This window comes from Peromyscus eremicus, chromosome 8b (assembly GCF_949786415.1).
Source record: "Peromyscus eremicus chromosome 8b, PerEre_H2_v1, whole genome shotgun sequence".
NCBI lineage: Eukaryota > Metazoa > Chordata > Mammalia > Rodentia > Cricetidae > Peromyscus > Peromyscus eremicus.
In genome coordinates, this window is record NC_081424.1 from 5868700 (window position 1) to 5885859 (window position 17160).

Here is a 17160-nt window from a genome sequence, read left to right on the forward strand (position 1 = left end):
AAATCACCTAAAGTGCCAGCTTCCTGTGGTGGGGTCAGAGACCTAGCACGCTGATCTCAGTCCTCATCACACACACACATACACACACACACACACACACACACACACACACACACGAAGGAAAGAAGGCTCAGTGGTTAAGAGCCCTTGCAGAAGATGTGGATTCAGTTCCCAGCATCCATATGATGGCTCACAATCATCCATAATTCCAATTCCAGGGGACCCAGCACACTTTTCTGTACTCCATGGGTACCAGACACACAGGCAGTGCACACACATATACGCAAGAAAAATATATAAAAATGAATTTATAAATAAATATAGAAAAGGAAAGCATGTTTTGGTGCTAGATGTGATAACATGGCCCCACATGAACACAGATGTAGTGGGTAGCCATTTCAACCCTGATCTGGAAGTTCCAATCCCCATTGAGGCTTCGGTAACTGTCAAGCCTACAAGGTGGGGCCAAGAGAGGACCCTAAAGATCCCGGACCCTGGATGCTGGAGGTAGACTGAGCAGAGTTCTCCAGAGAACACTGCTGGACTACACTATGTCTTTCCCAGACCCTGCGACCTACCTATCCCTTCATTTGTAAGTTACGCCACTAAATAAACCTCCCTTTTAACTACGTGGAGTGGCCTTAATAATTTCACCAATACACAGAAGTTCCAGGACAGTCTGGACAAGACAGTGAAAGCCAGTCTCAAAAACAAGGGGTAAGTGGAAAGGATTTCACTGTTACATGAAATTTAGTCCGTTGGCACTAATAACCAAGATAACAACAGTTCCCTGGGCTCCACATAGATCACCTCCAAAGTCTCTGAGCATCAAGCCTAGAATGTGTGAGCAGGGGTAGATCCCAAGCCAACTTCACTGTAAGCAATGTTCCCCAAGTTGGTCGCTGTTTATTATAGGACTGAGACATACAGGAAGAACCTTACAGAATTATAGATTAGTAGTTCCAAATTCTACAACATAGAAAAGTCTCCCAAATAGCACTGTTTGGGGCATATGAACAGTGTTACAATAGAGTGATAGAAATGGTCTATAATCTGCACAGTTCAAAGCGGTAAACACTACCTAACAAAGCTACTACATACTACATACATACTGCACACATACTGCATACATGTGGCTGGTACACTGAATTTTAAATCCATAATTTAAAAAAATTAAGACAATGAAGAAAGAAATTGAAGAAGACATCAGAAGATGGAAAGATCTTCCATGCTCATGGATCAGTAAGATTAATGTGAAAATGGCCACCCTACCAAAATCAAGCTACAGAATCAATACAATTCCCTTCAAAGTTCCAACACAAGCTCATAGAAATTGAAAAAAATAATCTTTAACTTCACATAGAAACACAAAAAACATGAGGTAGCTAAAACAATCCTTAATCATAAAAGAACTGCTGGCAGTATTACCTCCAATTTCAAGTTGTATTACAGAGCTATAGGAATAAAAACAGCATGGTGTTGACATAAAAACAAACGTGTTGACCAATGGAATCAAACTGAAGATCCAGACAGAAGCCCACAAAGCTATGGACAACTGATTTTTTTTTATAAAGAGGCCAAAAATACACACAAGAAAAAAGGCAGCATCTTCAACAAATGGTGATAATCAAATTAAATGGCTGAATGTAAAAGAATGCAAACAGATTCATATTTATCACCCTGCACAAAAGCTCAACTCCAAGTGTATCAATGATCTCAACATAAGGCCCGACAGCCTGAATGTGATAGAAGAGAAAGGGGTGAATTGTCTTTAACTCATTGGCATAGGAAAAGACTTTCCAAACAGGACACTGATAACACAGACACTAAGAAAACAATAAACAGGGCCAGGAATGGTAGCACATGCCTTTAATCCTAACACTAAGGAGGCAGAGGCAGATAGATCTCTGTGAACTCCAGGCTAGCCAGGTCTACATAGTGAGTTTCAGGATAGCCAAGGTTATGTAGAGAGAGCCCGTCTTAAAAAACAAACAAACAAAAAGAACAAACAATTAATAAATAGAACCTCATGAAACTAAAAAACTGCTATATGACAAAGGACCGTGTCAGCTTCTGTATTACAAAGGACACCGTCATCTGGACAAAATGGAAGGCTACAGAATGGGAAAAGATTTTTACCAACTACACATCCAATTGAAGGCTAATATCATATACATACATATATATGTGTATATATATATATATATATATATATATATATATATATATATAAAGAATTGTAAAAACTGGACATCAAGAAAACAAATAACCCAATGGGGTACAGAACTAAACAAAGAGTTCTCAAAATATGAAACACAAATGGCTGAGAAACAAAGAAATGTTCAACATCCTTAGTTATCGGGGAAATGCAAATCAAAATTACTGGGAGATTTCATCTGACACCAGTCAGAATGGCCAAGATCAATAAAACAAATGACACTTCATGCTGGTGAGGATGTGTGGTAAGGAAAATACTCATCCATTGTTTGTGGGCATGCAAACTTGTACAGCCACTATTAGTAATCATAGTAATCAAAGTGGTAGTTTCTCAGGAAGCTAGGAGTAGATCCAGCTGGACCACTCTTGGGCATATACCCAAAGGACTCTATATCCCACTACAGAGGCACTCACTCATCCATGTTCATTGCTGCTCTATTCATAATAGCCAGAAATTTGAAACAATGTAGATGTCCTTTAATAAATAAATGCATAATGAAAACATGGTACATTAACACCATGGAATATTACTCATCTTAACAAAAATCAAATTGTGAAATTCACAAGTAAATGAATGGAGCTAGAAAAAAATCATCCTGATTGACATAACCTAGACCCCCAAAAATCAGTATCATTTATTTGTGTTCTCTTATATGTGGATGTTAGCTCTTAAGCCTTTGATTGGCATGCTATAATCCCGATAGCCACATAGGTTAGGTATAGAGTAAGGGACTAGTTGAGAGGATCTCCCAGGGAAGGAGAAATAAAACATATGGTTATAGAGAGTCAGAGTGTGGGTTACTGGAGCAAGAGGATTAAACAGGAAGCAGGAAAGAAAAGAAGGGCAAGGGAGGAATGGGGGAAGGACAACTAACCCTAAGGGCCATTTGGGGGGTCATATGGAAACCTACGACATTAGAAGCTTCTTATAAAATATACATACATGAAAAAAATCTAAATGAAGTCTCCAAACTACAGGGGAAACAATGCCCCAACTATAGTTGTCTATATCTTTTGCTGACAAACAAAACATCCAGTGCCAGGAATGGTTTACATTTGGTTAAGTTGTTAGCCAAAAAGATGCCACAAAAAAAACCCAAAAAAACAATAAACAGACAACTCAGGCTATTGTCAAGGCTATTAATTGTGCTCCACAAACAAATAGTAAGGCCTAATTTGGAGAAGTTGAGCTGGGGCCTACCTAGAGTCTTCATCCCTACTGAATAGTATTCATGGTATAGGAAAGTACTCCTCACACTAAGAGAGGAGAAAGGTACCTACCAACCCAGCCACAAACCCTGCGATTTACAATGTGGCTTGTTTGTATGATATACTGGTACAATGGTAGCACAAAAGTTGTGGGAGTTACCAACCACCATTTTATTGGCTAAGCTCCATTCCATGAGATGGAATCCATGCCTGACAGTGTTGTAGAATATTATTTTAAGGTGTGTTACTTTTGTTTATGTTGCATTTGCTTAACTCGGTGAAGCTGTGTTACTGTGCCTTGTAAAACACCTGATGGTCTAATAAAGAACTAAATGGCCAATGGCAAGGCAGGAGGAAGGATAGGCAGGGCTGGCAGGCAGAGAGAATATATAGAGGGAGAACCTGGGAGGAAAGAGAAGTAGCCAGAGAAGGAAGAGGACTCCAGGGGCCAGCCACCCAGCTACACAGCAAGCCACAGGGTAAGAAACAAAGAAAGGTATACAGGAATAGAAAAGGAAATGCAGAGGCAAAAGGTAGGTGGGATAATTTAAAGTTAAAGAAAAGCTGGCTAGAAACAAGTCCAGCTAAGGCCAGGCATTTATAATTAAGAATAAGCCTCCATGTGTTATTTATTTGGGAGCTGGGTAGTGAACCTCTCAAAAGTTGTGGGAGTTACCAACCACCATCTGATTGGATTTAAGGTCCACTCCATGAGATGGAACCCATGCCTGACACTGCTCAGGTGACCAAGAACCTGAGACTAGATAGACCATAGGCCTAGGGGAAACCCAACTACTGTTATTCTGCTAAAGGAACATAGCAATAAAATGACACCTAATAATGTTCTGCTGTACTCATAGATCAGTGCCTCGCTCACCCATCATCAGAGACACTTTCTCCTGCAGTAGATGGGAGCACAGAAACTCACAACTGGACAACGTGCAGAGAGTTTCCGTGTGAGTTCATATTTGAACTCACAGAGACTGGCAGCATTACACAGGGCCAGTACAGGTTCAAGCCAGATGGGTTCCCAGTGCTGAGTGGGGAAATGGACACAAGCTCCTATCCCTAACCTAGAAGCTATCGCCCATTAAGAACAACTAGCCAAGGAAAATTTATTTTTCTCTAATGGAGTCTCACTGGGGATATTAAACACATAGACCCCATGCCCAGCTGTAGATGGCCAACACAAAATGAACTCAATGGTATTTTATAGACTTTTTGTGTCGTGGGACTTCGGGCATTTTTTGTCTTTCTGGACTTTTGCTTGTACACTACAGTTTCCAGTTTTGTTTTTATGGTGTGTGTGTGTGTGTGTGTGTGTGTGTGTGTGTGTGTGTGTGTGTTTCTTGTGCTTTGTCTTTATTTTTTTACTTTTCTTTTTTTAGTTTAGTTTGAGTTTTCACTTGTCTGTTAGAGAGAGAGAGAAGAGAGAGGGTGTAGGTTTTGGTGGATGTGGAGGTGGAGACAATCTGGGAGGAGTTGTGGGAGGGGAATTCATGACCAGAATATACTATATGGAAAAAAAGTCTATTTTGTATATATATATATATATATATATATATATATATATATATATATATATATATTTAAATTGAGTAATTATATGGTTAGGTAGAGGAACAACATATCACACATATCTAATGGAAAATTTAAAAGGACACTATGTATTGTTGCAAGTTCGATTATGAAAACGAACAAAGCTTTTCACTTACAAAAATCAATGTTTGGGGAGCTACCAAGTAATCATACAATGGAAATTTCCTACCAGTGGACACTAGCTGAGATTAAACCTTATTCACTAAGGGAAATCCTCAGGATCTGCCCCCAAGGTGGTGGGCACCAGACTTTTTGCTAAAAGACTTTGGCTTATTAAAAAAAATCATATAGGGCTATAGAGATGGCTCAGCAGTTAAAAGCACCAACTGCTCTTCCAGAGGACCCAAGTTCAATTCCCAGCACCCACATAGCAGCTCACAACTATCTGTCACTCCAACACCCGCACACAGATATACATGCAGGCAAATACCAGTAAGATAAAAATAAGTAATAAAAAATTAATTTAAAAAATGGGAGAGAGAGAAAAAAAGAAATAGTCTGCTAAAAAAAAACAAATCTAGCCCAGGACTGGGAAGGGGAGTGGACACCGAAGTCCCACTGCTGACTAAGAGAGCTGTTTGCCACTGATGCCTGCTGGAAAGGGGAAAATCAATCGTTTTCTCCAATGGAGTGTCCCTGAGTATTGATGTACACACACTCCAGGGCAGGCTTCATGCTCTGAAGTACTAGACCAACACAAAGCAAGTTCCATGGTTTTTACATGGACTTTTTGTTTCATTTGTTTTGTTTGGATATTTGTATCTTACTGGTAAAGAACATGACATCGAGTGGATAGGGAGGTGGGGAGGATGTGAGAGGAATTGGGGGAGGGGAAAATATGATCAAATACATTGCATGAAAAAAATAATTTAAAAATCTAGGTTCTAGCTTAGAGCCACAGATCACACATATATAATCCCCATCCTCAGGATACAAAGGTGTAAATAAGATTGTGAGTTGGAGGTTAATCTGGGTCACATAGCAAGTTTCTAGCACAGCTACATAGAAAGTCCTTATTGCCAAACAAAACAAATCAAGGGGCTGGAGAGATGGCTCACTGGTTAAGAAAACTTACTGTTCTTCCAGAAAACCCAGATTTAGTTCCCAGCACCCACACAGTGGCTCACAAGTGTGCCTAAGCCTAGTTCTAAGGCATCTGGGGCCCTCTTCTGACCTCCAAGGGAACCTGCATACACATGTGCATATAAGTGCATGTAGGCAAAACACTCAAGCATATAAAATAAAACAAATTGGAAGAACTCTTTAACACTAAAAGGAAACCAAAACATTATATATTTAAAAGAAATAAACAACCAAAAAATCCACATTCAACTGTGGTTCAGAGGATTTTAACATTCTTTTTTCTATTTCTCGTTTCCTTTTCCCTACCACCCTAAAAATTGTTATATTAAAAGTACTCAAGCTTAAAGTTCTCCTAAAATAAGGAAGTAATCAATTCAACAAAGACCAAAAGAAACTGTAAAAATAAATTCCAAATTAAGATAGTATACAGTATATCCATATTTATTCAAAGTACATTGAGTAAACTCACTAAGACAGGGAGGTCTAGAAATAAGTACAATCAATAGAATGCATAGTTCAGGCAGAATGCTGGAACCCTGCCAGCACAGGACTCCAGAAGTGAAGTCAGAAATATCAGAAGTTCAGTCACTTTTGCTTGCAGAGCAAGTTCAGGCCAGCCTGGGTCAAATAAGACCCTACTTTAAAAAAAAATCAATCAAAAAAATAAAGAAGAGGTCTTAGATTACAAGTATGAAAGAAAAAAATGTAAATGGATGTCAGCATTTAGCTACCTATGAGCCTGTATCAGAAACTTTATGTCATCCTGACTAGTCCAAAAGTTTAATCATAAACATAAAAGGTAAGCTTTGTGTACTTTTTTTGAAGATTATTTTCATTTTTACTTTATCCTTTTATTAAAAATGCTTTTTAAAATTATTTATTTTATCTTATTGGTCTTTTGCCTGTATGTATGTCTGTGTGAGGGTGTTGGATCCTGGAGTTACAGACTTTAGCCACCACATGGGTGCTGGGAGTTGAACCTGGGTCCTCTGGAAGAGCAGTCAGCACTCTTAACCACAGAGCCATGTCTCCAGCCCCTGGAAATACTTTTCTTTCCCACACTTAATACATCCTGATTACGGTTTTCTGTCCTTCTACTCCTCTCGTTCCTCCCCATGTCCTCTCCCATCTGGATCCACTCTCTTTTGGTTTCTCATTTAAAAATACTCATCCAGTGACTGATGGAAGCAGATGCAGAGATCCACAGCCAAGCCCCAGGTGGAGCTCCAGGAGTCTAATCGACGACAGAGAGGAGGGATTATATGAGCAAGAGATATTGAGACCATGATTGGAAAAAGCACAGGGACAACTAGCCAAACTAGTGGAAACACATGAACTGTGAACCAATAGCTGAGGAGCCCCATGAAACTGGACCAGGGCCCTCTGGATAAGTGAGACAGTTGATTAGCTTGAACTGTTTAGGAGGCTTCCAGGCAATGGGACCAGGACCTGTCCTTGGTGCATGAGCTGGTTTTTTGGAACCCAGGGCCTACGCTGAGACACTTTGCTCAGCCTTGGTGTAGGGAGGAGGAGACTGGACCTGCCTCAACTGAATCAACCAGGCTGGGCTGAATCCCCAGGGGAGACCTCACCTTGGAGGAGGTGAGAATGGGGGGAAGATTGGGGAAGAAAGCTGAGGGGTAGGAGGAGGGAGGACAGGGGAATCTGTGGCTGATATGTAAAATTAAATTAATTATAAAATAAAAATATTTTTTTTTAGATTTTATTTATTATATATACAGTGCTCTGTCTGCATGTATGCCTGCAGGCCAGAAGAGGGCACCAGATCTCATTACAGATGGTTGTGAGCCACCATGTGGTTGCTGGGAATTGAACTCAGGACCTTTGGAAGAGCAGCCAGTGCTCTTAACCTCTGAGCCATCTCTCCAGCCCAATAAAAATAATTTTTAAAAAATCAACAGGCTTCTTTTTTAAGATTTATTTATGTGGTGTGTGTGTGTGTGTGTGTGTGTGTGTGTGTGTGTGCTCTGTCTGCATGCCGAAATTGGGCATCGGATCTCACCACAGATGATTGTGAGCCACCATGTGGTTTCTGGGAATTGAACTGAGGACTTATAGGAGAGCAGCCAGTGCTCTTAACCACTGACCCATCTGTCCAGCACACAAACAGAATTCTAAGGGAATATAATACAACATAGTAAAATACAATAAGATAAAACAAAAACTAACATGTTGGAATTGGACAAAACCAACAGATATAAGGAAAGGACCCCCTCCCAAAAAAGGCACAAAAGACAGTGACCCACTCATTGCCACACTCAGGAACCCCATAAGAACAAAAACCTGAAAGCTATAGTATATATGCAGAAGACCGGGTACAGACCTATGCAGGCCTTGTGCACACTGCTTCAGTCTCTCTGAGTTCACGTGAACTTTGTGATGGCTTTTTTTTTTTTTTTGCAGTTCTCTTGCCCCCCAAGGAAAAGTTACGACACATGACAGAGTCCACTAACTTGTTTTATCAAGACAAAGAGAAAGGGATAGATGTGATCAGGCCTGTGGAGGGACATGTGTGAGAAAGAGACTGGGGGAACATGGAGCCCACCTTATAAACACCAGGATGCTCCTGCACACACAGGCCCATGTGGCTATTCCATGCTTGAGCAGAGATCACTCGGCGACTACGTGACCGCATAACCATGGGGCATGGGTCACACAGGATGTATGACCCGGAAATGACTAGGCAGAGATGACTAAGTGTCCCGCTGGGCTTGTATGACCATGGGGGTATGGTTAGAATTCTTATCACTTTGCTCATGTTGATTTAGAGGGATTTGATCTCCTGGCATCCTCCATTCCCTCTCCTCTTACACTCTTTCTGCCTCCCCTTTTGTGGGGTTCCCAGAACTTTGATGGGAGGGATTTGATGGAGATATTCCTCTTAGGGCTGAGTGTTCAAAGGTCTCTCGCTCTACATAATATGTACTGTGGGTCTCTATTTGTTTTCATCGGCTTCAGAAGTAAGTTTTTCTGATGGTGGCTGAGCAAGGCATTGATCTATGAGTATAGCAGAATATCATTAGGAGTCACTTATTGCTACATTTTCTGTTTTTTGTTTTGTTTTGTTTTGTTTTTAGAGAGGTAGAGTTTGGTTTTACCCTAGGACCCTGGGTCATCTAGTCTCTGGTTCTTGGTCCCCCAAGCAAAGTCAGGTATGGGTTCCATCTCATGAAGTGAGTCTTAAGTCCAATCACATATCATGTTACTCCCATAAGCTTTGTGCCCCCATTGCCCTAACATATCTTCCAGGCAAGACACCATTGTAGATCAAAGGGCTTATGGCTGTCTTGGTGTTTACGTTTTTCCTTTGGTACTATGCAGAGCACCTTCCTGTACCAAAGACTCTAGAATGTAGAGGTGAAGGTTCTATGTAGGCACCAGCTTGAGGTCTCCATGATCAATGAAATGTATAGGTGTTATCTTCAGCAATTTAAGTTTTTCTCAGCCATTTGAGTTTCCTCTTTTGAGGATTCTCTTTTTACATATGTACCCCATTCGTAATTAGATTATTTGTTTGCTTGATATCCAGTTTTATGAGTTCTTTATATACTTTGGATATTAGCCTTCTCCCAAATATGTTGTTGTTGTTGTTGTTGTTTACTCTTTTGGGGACCCTGCAACACAGCTTCCAAATAAATCACACACAGAGGCTTAGTCTTGACTATGAATGCCCGGCCTTAGCTTGGCATAGTTTCTAACCAGATTTTCTTAACTTTAATTAACCCATCTACTTTTTGCCTCTGGGGCTTTTCCCATTCTCTTACTTCTGTAAATCTTAATTTTACTCTGTGGCTTCCTGGTTGTGTGTGTAGTTGGGTAGCTGGCCCCTGATGTCCTTTCCTTCTCTGGCTCCTCTTCTCTCCTCTCAGAGTTCTCCCTCTATATATACTCTCTGCCTATCAGACCTGCCTATCCTTTCTCCTGCCTCACTATTGACAGTTCATTTCTTTATTTATCATCAGATGTTTTAGATGGCACAGTAACAGAGCTCTACAGAATTAAACAAATGCAACATGAACAAAGGTAACACACCTTAAAATAATATTCTACTACATGTTGGTGGTACAATTTTTTTCTCATTCTATAGGCTGCCTCTCCATCTGAGAGGTGGTGTCCTTTGCTGTGCAGAAGTTTTCAGTTTCATGAGGCCACATTTATTGGTTATAGATCTTTTTACCTGTGCTAATTGTTTTTTCAAAAACTGTTTTCTTGTGACAATGAGTTCAAGGCTATTCCCCACTTCATCTTCTATTAGGTTCAGTATATCTGGTTTTATGTTGAGATCGTTTATCTATTTGGACTTGAGTTTTATTCACAGTGATAAGTATGAGTCTATTTGGACTCTTCTACATGCAGACATCCAGATTGACCAGCAATATTGTTGAAGGTGCCCTCCTTTTTCCAGTGTGTATTTCTGGCTTCTTTATAAATAAAATCAGATGTACATATGTGTGTGGATTTATGTCTAGGTCTTCAATGCAATTCCATTAATCAATGTGTCTGTTTTTGTGCTATAGAATTCTGTTTTTATTGCTATAGCTAGGTAATACAACTTGAAATGGGGAATGGTGAGACCTCCAGCAGTTCTTTTATTGTTCAGGATTGTTTTAGCTATCCTAGGTTTTTTGTTTCTCTACATGAAGTAGAGAATTGTACTTTCAAGGTCTGTAAAGAATTGTGTTGAAATTTTGATGAGGATTGCATTGAATTTGTAGATTACTTTTGGTAGGATGGCCATTTTTACTATGTTAATCCTACTGATACATGAGCATGGGAGATCTTTCCATCTTCTGATATCCTCTTCAATTTTTTTCTTCAAAGACTTGAACTTAGCTGGGCAGTGGTGGTGCACGCCTTTAATCCCAGCACTCAGGACACAGAGGCAGGTGGATCTCTTACTCGGCTACAAAGTTCCAGGAAAGGTGCAAAGCTATACAAAGAAACCCTGTCTCAAAAAAAAAAAAAAGAAAAGAAAAACTTTTTATCATACAAGTCTTTCACTTGCTTGGTTAGAGTTACCTCAAGATATTTTGTACTATTTGAGACTATTGTGAAAGGTGTTGTTTCCTTGATTTCTTTCTTATTCTGTTTGTCATTTGTATATAGGAGCCTCACTGATTTTTTTTTAGTTAATCTTGTATCTAGCCACTTTGCTAAAAATACTTATCATCAGCTCTAGGAGTTCCCTGGTGGAATTTTTAGAGTCACTTATGTATACCCTCATATCATCTGCAAAGAAAGATATTTTGACTTCTTCCTTTCTAATTTGCATCCCTTGATCTTCAGTTGTCTTATTGCTCTAGCTAAAATTTCAAATACTGTATTGAAGAGATACAGAGGCAGTGGACAACCTTGTCTTGTTCCTGATTTTAGTGGAGTTGCTTTGAGTTTCTCTCCATTTAAGTTAATGTTAACTATATGCTTGCTATAAATTGCCTTTATTATTTGGGTATGTCCCTTGTATCTCTGATCTCCCCAAGACTTTAATCATGAAAGAGTGTTAGATAAATTCAAAGGCTTTTTCAGCATTTTCATTTGAGATGAGTGGTTTATTTTTCTTTCAGTTTGTTTATATGGTGGATTATATGTTGAACCATCCTTGCATGCCTAGGATGAATCCTACTTGATCATGTGGATAATCTCTTTATGAGTTCTTGAATTGGATTTGCAGATATTTTATTGAGTATGTTTGCATCTATGTTCATAAGATAAATTGGTTTGTAATTCTTTTTCTTTATTGGGTCTTTATGTGGTTTGTGTGTCAGGTTATCTGTTTTGACCTCATAAAATGATTTGGGGCAATGTTCTTTCTATTTCTATTTTGTGGAATAATTTGAGGGGTATTAGCGTGAACTCTTCTTTGAAAGTCTGGTAGAATTTTTCACTAAAACTGTCTGGACCTGGGCTTTGGGGAGTGATTTTCATCAACTGCTTCTATTTCACTAGGAGTTATAAGTATATTCAAATTGTTTATCTGCTCTGGATTTAACTTTGGTAAGTGGTACATAGGGAGAGATGTGTCCATGTATTTTAGATTTTCCAATTTGGTGGAGTACAGGTTTTAAAAGTATGTCCTTATGGTTCTCTGGATTTCCTTTTCATCTATTGTTATGTCCCCCTTTTTGTTTCTGATTTTATTAATTTGGATTTTCTCTTTCTGTCTCTTAGTTACTTTGGATAAAGGTTTGTCTATCTTGTTGATTTTCACAAAGAACCAACTCTTTGCTTCATTGATTCTTTGTATTTTTTCTTCTGTTTCTGTTTTATTGCTTTTATCCCTGAATTTGATTATTTCTTGCTGTCTACTCCTTTTGGATGTGAGTTCTTTTTGTTCTGAACCTGACAGAAGAGAGAGTGGGGAATAGCCTTGAACTCATTGGCACAAGAGTCAACTTCCTGAAAAGAACACCCATAGCACAGGCACTAAGATCAACACTTAATAAAACGAATTTCATGAAACTGAAAAGCAAAGAACACCATCAATAGGACAAAGCAGAAGAATGGAAAAAGATTTTCACTAGCTCCACTTCTAATAGCAGTCTAATATCCAAAATATATAAAGAACTCAAGAAACTCGACATCAAAAAAACAAGTAATCCAATTAAAAAATGGGGTACAGAGCTAAACAGAGAATTCTCAATAGAGGAATCTCAAATGGCCAAGAAACACTTAAAAATGTTTAACATCTTTAGCCATCATAGAAGTGCAAATCAAACCTACTCTGAGATTCCATCTTACACCTGTCAGAATGGCTAAGACGCTAGTGAGGATGTGAAGCAAGGGGAACACTCCTCGATTGCTGGTGGGAGTGCAAACTAGTATAGGCACTTTGGAAATCAATATGGCAGTTCCTGAGAAAATTGGCAATCAATCTACCTCAATATCCAGCTATACCACTTTTGAGCATATACTCAAAGGATGTTCCACCATACAACAAGGACACTTGCTCAACCATGTACATTGCTGCTCTGTTCATAATAGCCAGAACCTGGAAACAACCTAGATATCCCTCAACAGAAGAATGGATAAAGAAAATGTGGTACATTTACATGATGTAGTATTACTCAGATGTTAAAAAAAAAAATGACTGCCGGGCAGTGGTGACACATGCCTTTAATCCCAGCACTTGAGAGGCAGAGGCAGGTGGATCTCTGTGAGTTTGAGACCATCCTGGTGTACAAATTGAATTCCAGGGCAGCCAGGGCTATACAGAGAAACCTATCTTCAAAAAAAAAAGTGACATCATGAAATTTGAAGGCAAATGGATGGAACCAGAAAAAAAAAATCATCCTGAGTGAGGTATCACAGACCCAGAAGGACAAACATGACATGTATTCACTTATAGTGGATATTAGCCATAAAATAAATGATAATCAAGCTACAATCCATAGGCCCAGAGAGGTTAGGTAAAGAGAAGGGTTTTAGGGAGGACCCATATATAGGTGAATTTCTTTCTTTTTTTTTTTAAGGTTTATTTATATTTTCATGTATACAGTGTTCTGCCTGCATGTATGCCTGCAGGCCAGAAGAGGGCACCAGATCTCATTACAGATGGTTGTGAGCCACCATGTGGTTGCTGGGGATTGAACTCATGACCTCTGGAAGAACAGCCAGTGCTCTTAAACACTGAGCCATCTCTCCAGCCCTAGATGAATTTCTAAATGGTCTTATTAAATAATAAAAAAAACAGCCAAATATAGAGGTGAAAGACTTAAAAGAGATCAGGGAAACAGGGAAAGCCACCAGCCAACCTTACCTAACCAACTCTGCAACTTTCAAATGTGAGCTACTTCCTGTCTACCCATGTCTATATGCCTTGCTGTTCTGCCATCTGATTTGCTTTCTCCATTCAGCTACATCACTTCCTCTTCCTTCCTAGCTCTGTCATTTTCTGTCTGTACAGACCTCCAAACCTCCATGGTTAACTAGCGTTGGAATTAAGGCATGTGCCACCACACCTGGCTCTATTTTTAGTGTGGCCTTGAACACACAGAGATCCTGCCTGCCAATCGATAGGATTAGAGGTGTGTGCTAACATTGCATGACTTCTTTGTTTACTTATAATGTTCCTATTCCTCTGATCTCTAGGCAAGCTTTATTTATTAAAGCACTAATAAAAATCACCACATTTCCCCCTTTTGTCTAAAAAAAAAATAAAAAAGTTATAACTAATATAAGAAAAACTATATACATGAGTACAATAACTATATACAATATATACAAGCAATAAATACATCAACAGTGTCTAGTCCATTTGCAATTGACAAATTCAGAGAAAATATTCCATTATTTTGGTGAGTCCAAATTGTACCTAATTCACTTTCTATCCTATCTCATGTTACCAACAGACAACTATCTTATGATGTCTTTCAAACTTACACACTTAACACTTCTTAGTGAGTTTCTCTTCTGAATTTGTTAACAAGGAAAACTGTAAGTACAACTATCTAATCTTCAACTCCCTCAGAAACCCAAGAAGGAAATAATATTACCTAGTAAAGCAGAAAGTGTAAGCAAGTGACTTCCAAAAAAAATGTGAGTTGATAGAAACAGCCAGCTGCCTGGACAGTGACCGTCCAAGGTTTCTCTGCAACGTAGGGGCATCATCTTCAGCCTACAGGCTTAGCATATGTGACTAATTTGTGAAGTAGGATGTATACAAGGTCTATAGCTCAACTTCACATTCAGTGCAAGTATTCCATTTACCAGATAAACCTGAATTGCACCAGCGTCATGTCATGTTTCAGGATTTTAAATTCTATAAATTGCTGGTGTTTATGGAATTTGGCTTCCCATTCTAATCAGCTTGTGGGTTGCTTCATCTCCTTTATTAAATGTCAGTCTACCATTAGAGGCCAGGCACGGTCAGCCTAGTCACTCCTCCAAGAATAACTGTTCCAGCTACTGTTCCACTGCACACCAGAAGCCACTGGTCCTGCCTGTTCAGCTGCCATCGAAGGAAAGGGCACTGTACCTTTTCCAGATTGTGAAGCCACTTCAGCGAAGGTGCCATATTGTCCTTGCCTCAGAGGACGTCTGTTGCCAAAGCTGCAACTACACTTGTCTTGGCAAATATTAGTAGTCCTCTGGTGTCAGGCTTGTCCATTTTGGACAGCATACTGTCAGCAGTCAATTCGAGGACAATTTCTTGCCCAGTGGCTAACTTTTGCCACAATGGAAGTTAACTCCATATGCGTTTTCTTCAATGCCCATATCTTCTCTGAAGTAGATTGATGCTGCCAGGAGCAGATATGTCTCATAGTCATTTAAAAAAAGAAAAAAAATTTATGTTATTAAAAAATTTTAAATGCTATATTCTGTAGATCTCTGAAGGGTTTGAAGATGACCTGTCTATCTAAAATATATCTCTGTTTGACCTTGAAAACATACCTAATATGACTATAAGTTCAATTGTAATATCTAACTACTAACTTTCATTTCTTTTATATCCTAATAGTTGGTAATAACATTCAAAGATTAGCAAATTGCATTACATTGTTAAGTGAACTGTATAGGTACAATATCCTGAACAAGATTTGAAATATACATATAGTATTTTCTAACAAAATCAGTCTCAAATTTCTATCAATATATATAATTTGCATACAACATACAAAAATCCAATCCAATATAAAATATTTAAAACTAGTATTTGCCTTTCAAAAGTAGATTCAATAATCTAACCTTTATTCTACCATTTCTATACCTTTTTAGAGTATATTCAATAATCTACCTCTTATCTATATATTCTTTTTTCAAACAAGAATGTTAAATCTAATCTCCTTTGTTTAGTTTTTTTTCCTGACCATTAACAATAACAACTTGTAACCAACCATCCTAAACAATGACAATTATTCCAAACCCCAAACCCATTGAAAGACCATAAATGACCCTCCCCACCTCTTGGGAATGGGGGCATCATGTTCTTAAAATTGCTTCCTGCTGTTTGTGGTCAAAGGCATCTTTAGGGGATCCTGAAAAGAAAAATTTTGGGTTAACTGTCAAGTCCTGGGAGAGGTAGCTGTATCATTTGTTGTCCAATGTCTGCATAATGCAAAAGTGCAGGGCTTATCTCAACTTGTCGCTTGAATAGTCTGTGAGGCTGGATCATCTCAGCTCGCCATCTCGAAATTATTCTGAGTAGTTTGTAGTCCAAAGCTGATCTTTGCATGATGTTTGTCAGCTTAGTGGTATGTAGCATGAATCTTAAAAGTTCTTATTAATAAAATCAAACCTGAGCCAGGTATTGGGGTGAACACTGGAAGATCAGAGAGACAGAACAGGCCACAGCCACCTCACCTGGCCAACTTCTCAGCTGATCTTGTTTCCTCAGACTGGAAGCCTTTGTGTCCTCATATCCGAATGGCTCTCAGCTGAACTGTGCTGCTCAAAACCTAAAAGCTTAACCAGCCAAACACTTAACCAGCCAAATGCTTAACCAGGCCAAGTGCTTAACCAGGCCAAATGCTTAACCAGTTAAGTTCTAGTTCCTGGTCCTCACGCCTTATATATCTTTCTGCCTTCTACCATCACTCCCTGGGATTAAAGGTGTGTGTCACCATGCTTGGCTGTTTCCAATGTGGCCTTGAACTCACAGAGATCCCAGATGGATTTCTGCCTCTGGAATGCTAGGATTAAAGGCGTGAGTGCCAACATTTTCTAGCCTAAGTATCTAGTGGCTTTTCTGTTCTCTGACCCCAGATAAGTTTATTAGGGTACACAATATTTTGGGGAACACAATACCACCACAGTGGTATTCTTACTGTTCAAGTGGAATCGTCATTGTGGGGTCTCATCATCTTTCTGTTGACTTCAAATTCACTGTTAGGCCAGGTCATGATTCCCTGCAGAAAACTGATAGAGACTCCAACACAAAAACATGTATAGGCAGATAAACGAACCCTTTCTTCTAGAATTAATTAGTACTCAATATGACCATTAATATCATAACAAAAGTTTTAAAAATATATCTTAATCTTATAAATTTTGTTATAAAATTCATATCTTAAGAAAAGTTTTAAAGAATCAAAA